The sequence below is a fragment of the Ursus americanus genome, chromosome 3 (genome assembly GCF_024610735.1).
Source record: "Ursus americanus isolate L20-20 chromosome 3, mUrsAme1.1.p, whole genome shotgun sequence".
NCBI lineage: Eukaryota > Metazoa > Chordata > Mammalia > Carnivora > Ursidae > Ursus > Ursus americanus.
In genome coordinates, this window is record NC_142129.1 from 50327586 (window position 1) to 50340582 (window position 12997).

Consider the following 12997-nt stretch of genomic DNA (forward strand, 5'->3'; position numbering starts at 1 on the left):
GCGTAAGTAAATGGAGAGACTTACAGAGACTACTTTCAAATACAAAGCCATTTAAAACCTCGAGCACTATTAAAAAATAATAAATAAGTTAAATAATAATAAATAAATAAGTAAATAAAACCTCCAGCACAATTGAATGAACTGCTCAGAACTGGAAACAAAAATATGGGTGCTTTTGTAGTTGTTCTTGTTGTCACCTGCATTAAAAAAATATTCCATCCATAAACTCAATGTCCTTGGCAGTAATTCTTGACTACCTAGTTATTATTTCCAACAGAGAAAAACCAGACACATTTAAGTTGCTCTTACACAAAATCGCCAGTAAGTTGAACTTTCCTGATAGACAATCTATCACAATAAGGCAGATTTTACCATGTGTAACAGAATCAAATACATCCTAATCAAAAGCCATTTTATATATCATTAATGCTCTTTGTAATTTTTTAGAGCTTATAAATTTATGCTATTAGGGTAGATTAGATACAGGACAAATAACTGAAAACAATTTTTGGTGTTTATTAGTGTATCTAAGATACAGTATATTTTAAAACAGTGTCTTTCTTGGTCTACTGGCTGAATCTAAACCCAATGAGCTTTTCTTATTAGAGTTAACTCAGGCTGGCTTCTGTTTTGAGACAATATTTAAGATCTCACAATATGTGGGTTCTAATCCTTAATACAACCAGCTGATATATGGAATTCCTCCCCTCATTCCCTCTGAGTCCTCATGTTCGTTTTTATGTCCAATTTTTCCACCCTCTTGGAGGATGTCAGTGAAAGAATTTTTACCATTCTCTGAAGTTCCCTCTCACTCCCCAATCCCCATAGGCTGAGGATGACATATCTGGTATGTGGAAGAAGGACAAATATCATTGCTCATGATTTGTTTCCTTCCTATCATGCAGAAGCAGACCAGGAAAAACTCTTCAGCTGTCCCACCTGCAAGTGGGAAGCTGTATTAGTCAGCATTCTCAAGAGAACAAAACCAATAAGAAAATGACTGACTGACTGACTGATTGATTGATTGATTGATGATATATATATTACGAAGAGGTTCATTACCAGGAATTGACTCACACAATTATGGAAGATGAAAAGGAATTCTCAAGATCTGTAGTCAGCAAGTGAAGATTCAGGAGGATCAATGGTACTGTTCAAGTCTGGGTGTGAAGGCCTGAGAACCAGAAGAGCTGATGTTATTATAAAAGAATTCTTTTTTCTTCAGCCTTTTATTCTATTCAAGCCTTCAATTGATTGAATGAGGGCCAAGCACATTAGAGAGGGCAATCTGCTTTACTCAATCTAATGATTCAAATATTAATCTCATACGAAAACACCCTCACGGACACACCCAGAATAATGTTTCACCAAATATCTGGGCACCCCATGGCCCAGGCAAATTGACACTTAAAATTAACCATCACAAAAGCTAAGTCAGTTCAGTTCAGGGAGAGTACCTCCAGTACAAACCACCTTCTCTAATCCACTTTCCTAGTGAATCCCAAATTAGAGTAAAAGGCTGACACTCCACTTTTATCAGCACATGAGAACTATGTCTCTAAAGATGATCAAAACCCATAGTGGAAGAAGATTTGCTCAATTATCAAGTCTCCACAAGCAGTATTCTATAATAGTTATTGAAGCTTATTTTTCCTAATTTCTTCTGGTCCTTCCTTCCTACTTTTTTTTTAAGACTTAATTTTTTATTTTAGAGAGAGAGAGAGAGCACAGGGTGGGAGAGGCAGAGGGAGAGGGAGAGAGAGAATCTCAAGTAGACTCTGCACTGAGCATAGAGCCTGACACAGGGCTCCATCTCACAAACCCAAGATCATGACCTGAGCCAAAATCAAGAATCAGATGTTTAACCAACTGAGCCATCGAGGCACCCCTTCTTCCTTCCCACTTCTAACTGGAAGGGTCAAGAGAGATCACCCTATTTGTTCTGATGCTTTGTTGGTTTCCAGCCCACTTTGAAATCTGGCCATCCCTCTATAGCCCAATTTGAATCCAACTACATTTTATGCAGTTAGTTTGGAGATAAAGAATGAAATGAAAGAAATGAAGTGTCCATCTACTGGGGTTCCATCAGTCACCATCTTGCTTTCTAAACCTGAGAGTGTGACAAGAGACACTGACTTTCCATTTGGTAATTTTCTGCACTAAAATGAGTCTAATACCACAAAATATCTCTTTGGCTTTAGGCACTGACTATATACCCAATTTCCATCAAAACTTAAAAAAAAAAAACTTAAAAGAATTGATGCTATGTATTAAAAAAATTCACATAATCTATTAAATGTTCTCATCAAAAGTTTTTAACCTGAATCTATTAGTTAAGCCTCTAAACTTAAGTGCCAGTTTGCAAGAAGTAATAAGAACTCAAGGAACAAGTTAAATGCTCCACGAGGAAACAGTCAGACAAATCAAGAATCTATAAGACAATGATGCCAACCTCAAAAAAAAAAAAAAAACACTAATAAGGCATAACAACGAAATGCAATATTTGAATTTAGCCTAGAACCTGGTTTGAAAAAGACAAAAGAATTTATAGGCTCTTTCATATGCTTCATTTTGGCAATAGTGGAAATTTGAATATGAACTATAGGTTAAATGATACTATGAAATTACTGTTAACTTCCTAAGATAATTATAAAGAGGAAAATCCTTAATCTTAGGAGAAGTATGCAAAAATATTTAGGGATGAAGTTTTACAATGTTCACAAGTTACATTCAAGTTATATACTCAAAAAAATACATATAAAGCAAATACGGTAAAATATTAATAACTGTTGAATCTAAAGGTCTATGGGTATTCACTATACCATCACTATTCTTTAAACTTCTATGTGTTTGAATTTTTTTGTAATAAAATGTAGAAAAAATACTTAGAAGGGGCTCAGTTTTTTCTGAATGTTCTGGACACCTACTTGCTAAATCGAAACAAAACAGTTGAGCAGGGCAGTGAGTAGTAATGATACAAATACGTGGAGCTTCCACACTTCAGCTTTGGTGATGCTTCACACAGGGAGCTCACTGCCCTTTCTGTCCGGTCCACGGCACACTGCTTCTGTTGCCTTCCCAGCCCTAATGTGATCCTGCCCTATGTACAAGGAGATATTTGCACACCTGTGCCCTCAGGGAATCTCCAGGCTCTTCTGGATAGAGGCTATCTCATTCATCTTCGGTTCTCATACCTTAGTCCACAGTCAGAGATGCTCAATAAATAGCTGTCAGATGGATCAAGACACGCTTCCCCCTTCTAGTACCTTGACCTTGATCTTGGACTTCCCAGCCTCCAGAACTATGAGAAATAAATGCTTGTTTTTAAGTCACCCAGTCAATGGTATTTTTGTTACAATAGCCTCAGCTAAGATCAAACCCAATATTCTACGAGATCATTATCACCTCAGTCCTAGTTTTTTAAACCATCTGGGGGACGTGAGAAAGCAGAACATGGAGCCTGCTGGGGAATACCATGATCCATGTATTATTTTTCCACCACCTTTTTAACTGGACTGTCATACCCATTAAACCAACCCCAAAGCAGTATCTTCCAAACTGCAGTCTCTATTGAAAATTACAGATTTCTTCGCTTCTTATTCAGGGATTCTGAACCAGCCCAAAGCGGGGCCTAGAAATCTATTGCTCTTAACTTCTCCCAGGTGATTCTGATGTGCACCCAGGTGTAAGGATGACTGCCCTAACTAGCAAACACTGGTTCTAGGTGACCATGTATGCACCAACACACACACACACACACACACACACACACACACACACACACACACAGTTTCCTTCTGATTTGATTATGCTTACTTTCTCCTCCCTGGCCTAATATTCCCTTCCTGCCTGAATTTGGACCCAGTTGGTTTGGGTCATCCTCCTGCCTGCCCTGGCTCCTTGGACCTTAGCCACATGTGCATTTGGTAGCTTTTTTCACTCCTCTGTTCTTCCTCCAGAGTGGAAACTCCCCACTCTGTCTTCTTGGCCCTCTAAAGCAACATGGATCCCAAACACCCCTCCTCCACTTCAAGGAGAGGGAGGCATTCGAGTAGTCAATTAATGTCCTTACCAAAACTCCTGTACAAAGCACAGGACTATAAGCAAGCCTGAGGGAGCACGGGGCAGAGACCTAACTCTTGCTGCCTCCTATTAACTTTCTATGGGGGCCAAGGGACCCTTCCCACCACTCATGTAGTATGTCGTTTAAACATATACCCAATTTGATTTTTTTTCATTAGACAGGTAATACACAAATGTAATCTCACTGTAAAATAATATAAACAATACTGATAGGCCAAAGCTGCAACACCCCATTTCCAGTCCCCTCTCCATAAGTAACCGATAACAAATCAGTTTGGTGTACAGTTTTCTATTTACATATATTAAGTTAAATAAGTGGTTCTCAAGGCAGGAGAGGATTTTGCCCCCCAGGGGACATTTGGCAATATCTGAAGACATTTCTGGTTGTCACAACTGGGAAGTGATAACATCCAGTGAGTAGAGGTCAGTGATACCGCTAAACATCCTGTAATGCACAAGACAGCCCCCACAACAAAAATTACCTGGCCCAAAATGTAATAGTGCCATGGCTGAGAAACCGTGAGTTAAACTATATGAAACTACCAATGTCTAAACAACTCTGACCTTCAAAAAGGCAATTTTATATGGTACAACCTAATAAAAAATATATGTGTATATTTTTTAGAGAGAGAAAAATAATATATACATATATTTTTAGAGAAAAATAATATATTTTTAAAGAGAGAAAAATATTATAACTATATAATATATAATATATGATTATAATTATATAATACTATACTATTTATATACTACATATTAATATAGTATATTATATGATACTATTATTAATATTGTGTATTAATATAGCATATAAATAATATACAAATATAGTTATATTTACATACAATATAATTGCATTATTATATATTACATATTAAAATTATACATTATATATAAATTTTCTTTAAGAGAGAGAGTGCACAAGTTGGGGGGTGGTTTGCAGAGGGAGACAGAGACTCTCAAGCAGGCTCCACACTGGGTGTGGAGCCCAATGTGAGGCTTGATCTCACAACCCTGAGATCATGACCTAAGCCAAAATCAAGAGTGGGATGCTTAACCAACTGGGCCACAAATGTGCCCTTTGTTTGTGGCTGTTTTACATAAATACATTAGACCATACGTCTTATTATACAACTTTCTTTTTTCCTTTAACAATATGCCCAGCAGATTCTCCATGCCAGGAACCAGAGCTCTGATTCTTTTCTAACCGCTATAAGGTATTCATTGCTGAGAAGGCTCCTTGCAGTCTTTAAACCAGTCCTTTTCAGAGGGATGTGGCTATTTTCAGTTCCTCACTGTTATAAACCATGCTGCAATGAGCATCATGACTCATTCGCTTCTCCCCACACTGGTTAGGTCTCAGGTAGAGCTGAGAGAAGAAGGGGCTTGCTTCCGAGGGAGGGCAGAGAGTCTGCTTCCTCCCTTGGTCCTCCTTAAGGCCTAGCTGCCATCAACTGTAGTTGCCTGTTTCCCCTCACGGCAGTGAACATTTCATGCCACAAGCATTTACCACAGAGCGGTGTGAATTCTGAAAGCTGTCTGTTAGACTTTCCGCCCCGCTATTCTCGTGCAGTGAGTAAAGGGCTCAGGAAGCGATTTATACCATTTGCCTGCCTTCCAGGCCTTCTCCAAGCTGCTGGGAGTTTCTGTCACACCTCTTTGAAAATGACTCAGATGTCAACACATCACTCAGCAAAACAAGCCCCCCACATACATTTTCTAAGCATCTAGTATCAATATATCCAAAGAACCAGAGCCAGAAGAAACCTTGTTTTTCCACAAATGGCTTAAGGGCATTGATTATCATGGAAAACTACATGCAGACTATTCAGAGACAAAAAGACACCCCTCCCCATGTGCTCCAAGAGAATAGCATATTGTCATCTGAAAGAGTAATTTATTTCCACATAATTGGCTCTATAAAGGGCATCTTCGGTCTCTAATTCCCTAAATAACTCAAGGCCTACTGTTGCTAGTTCTGACCCCACAGGGGAAGGAGAGTTATAATTAATTGACTCATTTTTGATTAATGCATTCCAGCTTTCCTTTACTGCCACTCTTCTAGGAGAAAATTGGCCAGCCCTGTGACTCCATTTCCAAGGACCTAATTCATTTAAAATAAACAAAGAAATCTGGATGATAAGCAAGATGTTGGTTGTTCATGGGATACTCCTGGAGGCTGCGCCTTTCCTCTGTGCCTTTTACATCTCAGAAGACTATTTGAGAAAGGGACTTTGCTTGGCTCCTGGCAATCAGATCTTTAATACACAGTTGGAGAGGCCTGGTTTTTTGTTGTTGTTTTTTTGTTTATTTTTAGTTTCCTGGTTTATTTAAGAGCTATGGTACCTAAAGGAGGTAGGAAGGGAAGAAGGGAGGGAAAGAAAGAAAAAAAAGAAGACCCCAAAAAGCACTTAAGTGGCCTCACCTCTTCACATAGTATAAAGGCTACCTACTTTGGATCATAGCCAACCAATGTATTTTTATGAGCAAAGACTATAATGAAGCACAAACTGCAAACTTTTTTTCTTGTTTATTTGTGAACATCCTATTGCGTCCTTTTAATACCTCTTATCTGAGCTCAGATTCATGGAAAAGAGTAACTCAATGACTTGCAAATCCAAATGTAGTTCTTAAATCATCCAATGCCATGTTTTTAAAGCAAGACTAGATACTAGGCACTCCCTCATTTTCCTATTTCCCCTATTTCTCTATCAAAACCAGATTGTCCTATGTGCCCCATTCTCTGTCTTGTTAGATAACTGAATTCATATTTAGGTAACTGTGCTGCCCACACCTCCCATTGGTGAATTATATTCACCAGTTCCAAGTTTTATTATTCCAAGGGGATATATATTGGTGTCTTTAATAGGCACCCTGATAAATCCTCTATTACCCTGTTATTCTATTTCCAAAGTCAGCGTTCTATTCCCCTCCCTACTCTTTCTCAGGTCTATGATGACTGGATTGGGCTTTCAGCTCTTATGCATTTCTTTATACACCCTGGACAATCCCAGTGTGATCTCAGGATCTCCAAAAGCAACAGATGGAGTCTTCAATGTAAAGATAATAGCTAGAGTCTTTCAGGACGTCCTAAAACAATGACAACCTCCAAATGACAAACCTTCAAATAAGTACTAGTTCATGTATCAGTTGATACCTATAGGAACCCAGTGAGGAAAATGTCAATGGGGAAGTCATTCACATCCTGCTTCAAGAAGTTTACTTAGACGTATTTTTACATTTTATAGATGAGAAAATTGGGGATCAAGAATAAGTATCCACCTTCCTGCAATCCAGTCAATGACACAAATTCTCACTGACCAGCAAATTTATAATTTTTGTTGTTGTTGATACTGATTCAGTTTTTTTTTTTTTTAATGAAACACATGCAGCTTGAAGAACCAAGGACATAAGGGGGTAAGGCAGGAATGGCAGGTCAGTGCCTGGAAATTCCAAATTGATGATAATGCTCTGGGAAACCATACAACTAGTTCCAAGGCCTCTTGGTTACTCACCTTAGCAAGATCCTCACCTCTCACAGTTTTAAAGACCTAAAATCCTAGCAGATGCCCCAAACCCTTGACATAGTCATTGTTATCTCTGTACAGCAAAAGTTCATAAATTTGGGCTACATGTGAGGATCACTTGGGAAGATTTTAACAAACACAAATGTCCAGTTCCCAAGAGATGCTAATTTAGATAGTCTGGGATAGGACCCTGGCATCAATATTCATTAAAAACCTCTCAGATGATTCACATGGTCAGCCTGGGCTAAGAACCACTGGTCCACAGGCATCCTTGGCCTACAGCTACTATTAATGGTCAGGAATGCTCCTACTCTCTCTTCTCTGCCTCTCTTGGGGCCTATCCTCTTAAGTTCCCTCTGATAATGCCCTCTATGAAGGCCTTCAAAAATTGCCTTCTCAAGTTTCTTTCCAATTAATAAATATGAGCTTTTTCACAGGGAGTGGAGAACAGCAAGAGGATTGTGGACAAAGGGAAATTTTGCATTATTACTTATTATTGAAAATTTATTTAGCACCCATAATGTGCTGAGATAAAGGATTTTGAGATTGCCTTATCTGGTTTTCGGCTGCTATGAGCACAGTTAGTCATGTGGTTTTATATCCCTCTATTTGACTGCCTGTGAAGCTAATAGGTAGATGCAATGCCGGAGTTGAGCTGGTTCAACTCTGAACTCAATATTCAGCTTCTAAAGAAATGAGAAGTTGTTGCCTCTAAGATTGCAAAAATCCAATTAAGTATCACTTTCCCCTGCTGCTAGATAGACTTAGACCCTGGAAGTAATGTTAACAATACCACATGAACATCCAGAACAATCACCATGCCTCTTTCACTGAAATCACACCCCAGCCAGCAATTAAACAGAAAGTGCAAGAATATTAATGCAACCCCCTGGCTTTCAGTTGTCAGACAAAATACTACGAGAGGCAGGGGATGATGTGGGCCAGACAATAAATTTTAAAAGAAAAATGTACCATTATTCTGTTTTCTTTTTCAAAGAGGAGACATTTAAGGTCAGCAAAACAGATTACACAGATATTTTCCCAAAAGATGTCCTTTGGGATGCACTGCCCCAACCTATGTGCCCCTCCACACATTCTCCACTGTAATTAAGATATATGCACTTTCCTGGGCTTTCGAAGTTGCTGACAGACAGCTCAGCTGCCAAAAAAAGTATAAACTGCCAAAGGCAGATGCTCAATGTTAGATGGTGCTCCAGGCAATGCCAGAGTGGGCAGCTACACCTGGGACCCAGTCAGACTACAAAGCAGGGTGTTAAATTAAACAGTTTCAAGGCAAATAAAAGCTGGCATTTGATTTAGATTGCTGTTTTTCCTTTAAAAGGTGGGGATGAAAGGGAATTCCCAAGACTGAGCAATTTCATCTGGTTCTTGGAACTTGCCCCACCAAGCCCTAACAGCCAAGCCTCCAAACCTCCTCTGGCAGCTCTTTCCTCCTCAGAGTGACTCAGGATAGACCTGGTTCCATTTCTGTTCTAAAGCATGAGCCTAGCTCCTCACATTGTGAGTAAAAGAAAATAGGGTGCCTGTGATGGACTGAATTGTGTTCCCCCAAAATTCATAAGTTGAAATCCTAACACCCAATACCCCAGAATGTGACTGTATTTGGAGATGGGTCCTTTCAAGAAGTGTTACATTAAAATGAGGCCATTAGAGTGGGCCCTAATCTGACTGCTGTCCTCATAAAAAGAGGAAATGTGGACACATAAAACAGACACCAGGGACACACACACACACACACACACACACACACACACACACACAAAAGAGACCACATGAGGACACCGTAAAAAGACAGCCACCTGGAAGCCAAGGAGAGAGGCACCAAGAGAAACCAAACCAGTCAACACCTTGATCTTGGACATCCAGGCTCCAGACCTCTAAGAAAATAAATTCTGTTGTTTAAGCCAGCCACTTTGTGGTGGTTTCGTTACAGCAGCCCTAGCAAACTAATACAGTGGCCCCTATATTGTAATTAAACATTGTATTACATACAAATCAGAGAGTACTAATCTTTTCGTTGATGATGAAGACTGAATAAGAAACTTCAAGAGTGTTCACTATGAGGAGAGCCGGTATTCCTACAGTGACATCTTGAGCCACACCTGTTCATAAATATAAGGAATCCCAGCCAGCCTAGGAAAGTGTTCTTGGGTGTTTGCTAGGCCTGGAAGGATCTGAACTCAATCACAAAAGTGACAGTTATTTCACAGACCAGGACAATGCTCCATTTGGGCTAATGGAGGGCTGGGGAGGTGTCTCACAATCCTTATCTATCAGTGGTTAAAAGTGAGATATAGTCAATTATTTCCGAGAACTTTAAGGTGAAGTATCCTCAGAAGAGTCTGTTGTCATCCCTGGAACTCAAGAAAAGCTAGGGGAGTGAGAAGCAACCACCCAGTGCTGTGGAGGACTGGCCCCCACCTCACAAATGGCCAGGGGGCCTTAGAGAAGAATCTTTCAGAGACCTGTCACACATTGAGACTCTGTCTCCAAAAGGGGACCTCCCACCTCAGACCCTAAAGTCACTTCTGTAACACTAAAAGCTCCTTACAAAACTTTATTACTATCTCATACTTATTACTCTTACTACTCCCCAAACTTGTCTATACTTACCAACCAGAAAATATCTGCCAGTCAAATATAAGTTCTAGAGACCTCTGCTCTAGTGCTGGAGTTGGGATGAGGGGGTGGAGGTGCCCTATATCAGCCTCCAGTGCTGGAGTTGGGATGAGGTTGGGAGGGGGCTGGAGGTGCCCTATATCAGCCTGAATGAGACTCACATAGCAAAGTCCTTACCATATTTAATCTCCCAAAGTATTGTCTCATCAGATTTTCACAAAACTTTCCTCACTTCCTAGAATGAACGTCTTTGGTGCTACAAGTCGCAAGACAGGTTCACAGCTGAGCCAACTTCTTGCCATTAATGGTCCCAACAGGGTCTCTTATATGAACTACCTACTCTACTTGTCAAGTGACTTCTTTTCGATTTAAACAACTTCAACTTCAAGTTTTCTATATTAAATTACATTAAAATTACATTAAATTACATTAAAATATAAGCTGGCTTCATTTTGTCCTATAATTTCTCTCCTTGCTTTTCCTTGGATTTCCATTATAGTTTTAAATATTATTCTTTGTTTTGATTAATCTTCAGTTTGTCATCACTTCTAAACTTTAATTTTTAGTTTCTGGACTCCACTTTACTAGCTGACCCTTAGACAAGAAGAAAATGAACCTCTGAATACATCAAAGAGGTCCTACTTGAAGGATCCTTGAAGATCACCTTAAAAGGTCATTTTGTGTTGTGCATATCCACATACATACACAAGTATACATGCCCCATTTGCCAATTTTGAAGTTGGCTTCTCTGTATACAAGGCTTCCTTCAAGCAGAACCTCCTTGTATTATTTTCCTTGAGGAAAAAGTGCTTTCTTCTTTACCCTTCTTAGAAATTTGTTCTTCTGAGAACACTTAATTTGGCAAGGAGGGGCATCTAAATTCTTCGAAACACTTTTTTACTGGTTTATAATTTCTTTTTGATTCAAGTCCACTTTATTTTCTTGTTGATTCTCCACTACTTCAATTTCATCATTACTAGCATAGTGTATGGCAGCAGCAAAGAGACAATTATCTCAGCAAGCTGTCTCACAAACATCTCATCACCCATCTGATTTACTCTTATGACACTTTCCAAGCATCCTGACAAATCCTCCTCAAAATTGGATGGCTTTCCTTAGCAGATATGTCCTCACTTTCTAAGAATCTCTGTCCTTTTATCTCCCTAACAAACATCTTCCTTCCTAGACAAAGCTGCATCATCCAATACATATCTTGTCAGTATAACTAGATATATATACGTGTGTGTGTGTGTGTGTATGTGTATACATATATATATAGTATATATACTAGTATATGCTGACAAAAAGAAGGTTGCCACATCTGTTTGTTTTTTTTATAATATTTTTTTATTATATTATGTTAGTCACCATACAGCACATCCCTGTTCCTTGATGTAAAGTTCGATGATTCATTAGTTGCGTAAAACACCCAGTGCACCATGCAGTACGTGCCCTCCTTACTACCCATCACCAGCCTATCCCATTCCCCCACCCCTCTCCCCTCTGAAGCCCTCAGTTTGTTTCTCAGAGCCACATCTGTTTGTTATCTATTAAAAGAAGTAAAAAAAAAAAAATCATCAGTGTATGGCCATCACTATCCAGGGTAGAGACTGCTCAGGACTAGATCCAGAGGTTTTATGAACACTAGTATGGCAGGCAGATGCCTCCAGACCAGCTGAGAGCACTTCACACCAGAACTAATCACCCCAGCACCACCCCAGAGACATGCAGGGCTGCTAAAGGAGGAGTGAAATCTTCCTCAGGAAACCAAGGCCAGAAGTTGTTTGGTGAGTATCCCAGGGGCTATTAAAAGCATTTGGCACAAGTTATCTCATTTAATCATTTCAACAACCCTATGAAGTATTATTATCTCCAAATTGTGGTAAACCTAGATCTAAGTTCACAAATAAGAAAGAAATGGTTTCATCTCTGTACTTGAGGTAAATGTACTGACTTTTTGGGGTTGGTTGGTTGTGTATGTGTATCTGTGGGCAGTGAAATGGAGAATCTCATGCCACCAAATCTGCTTGAGAGAACACTGTAGTATTCAAGAAACACAGCCCAGAACTCCATGCATGGTTCTATAGGGGACCAACATGAGACTCAGTGTCCAGAAGAAACCAGGAAAGTTCATATTCCACAAACAAGAGACTTAATGGAAAGGCTGACCTGATTTATATCACCCTTGCACTGATCTAAAGCTTTCTCTAGATGATTTGGGAAGTTTTAAAAATACTGAGGTCATGGGGGCGCCTGGGTGGCACAGCGGTTAAGCGTCTGCCTTCGGCTCAGGGCGTGATCCCAGCATTATGGGATCGAGCCCCACATCAGGCTCCTCCGCTATGAGCCTGCTTCTTCCTCTCCCACTCCCCCTGCTTGTGTTCCCTCTCTCTCTGTCTGTCTCTATCTCTGTCGAATAAATAAATAAAATCTTTAAAAAAAAACAAACAAACACAAAAACCTCAGTTTTAAAAAAATAAATAAATAAAATAAATAAAAAATAAAAAAATAAAAATACTGAGGTCTGCCCAACCCTCCCCTCACCCCGAGATTCTAATTTAATTGGTCCAGGGTGCGGCAGAGCATGGGGGATGTTTTAAAGCTCCCCAGTGGTTCCAGTGTGCAGCCACAGTGAGAAACACAAGAAGTCTTTCAGACTCCTTCATCAAGGAAAAGACTGGCCTCCAGGACCTGGGAGAGCATACTCAGAGAGTGGCACTGGTAGCTGGAAGGGGAGAGACTGG

At 39.7% G+C, this 12997-nt stretch overlaps 1 long non-coding RNA gene across 1 annotated transcript in view; it reads right to left on the bottom strand.

Annotated features, from left to right (window-relative positions):
- Positions 1 to 1066: 1066 nt before the first annotated feature.
- LOC148110386 (uncharacterized) overlaps positions 1067 to 12997 on the bottom strand; it is a 54144-nt gene continuing 42213 nt past the window's right edge. Inside the window, exon 3 of the long non-coding RNA XR_015723751.1 lies at positions 1067 to 1174. This is a non-coding gene — a long non-coding RNA (uncharacterized LOC148110386). The remainder of the gene's footprint in view (positions 1175 to 12997) is intronic.